Here is a 631-nt window from a genome sequence, read left to right as displayed (position 1 = left end):
AGATAACAATATTAGATGGCGGGGGTCTGCATGATGCTGCATTGGACAAACTCTAAAATGTTTTTGTTCACCTTACAGACAATCCAGAAATGAGGACCCCACCAGGGGCACTTCAGGGAGTCACTGCTCAGCTGCCCTCACTAATACCCCCAGCCCAAGGGGGGAGGTGGGGGGTGAATTCCTGAGCGTTGTCTTGCGGCTACACATTCCTGTGTGCCGTGTTGTGTTATCAAAACCTGGGAATGTGACAGAACAATACGTGTTGTGTTTGTAACGATTAATACAATCGCTCCACACAGACACACCCTGAGGATTAAACCCCAATCTGATTAACACTCACAGGGGAGTCTGGGAGGGGCCGGACCCCCAAATCTGTCTGGAAGCGGATGGATGGACGGACAGAAGTTCTTTATAGTTCATGTTAAACAGTCTGTACCTTAGAACCATAGTCACCCCCTTCCTGTAATGTACAGCGCTGCATAATATGTTGGCGCTATATAAATACTGGATATTAAAATTAATGTGTTTATCTCTCAGTTTTGTAAATGAGATGCGGCCAGGATACAGAATTTCTAATAAGATCTCTATAGAGGAATCAGGACCTCCTTCCCCCTGCTGGTGACCCCTCTAG

This window comes from Pyxicephalus adspersus, chromosome 5, assembly GCF_032062135.1.
Source record: "Pyxicephalus adspersus chromosome 5, UCB_Pads_2.0, whole genome shotgun sequence".
Classification (NCBI taxonomy): Eukaryota; Metazoa; Chordata; class Amphibia; order Anura; family Pyxicephalidae; genus Pyxicephalus; species Pyxicephalus adspersus.
The sequence above is the reverse complement of the archived record's forward strand: the minus strand, read 5'-3'. Positions refer to the sequence as shown.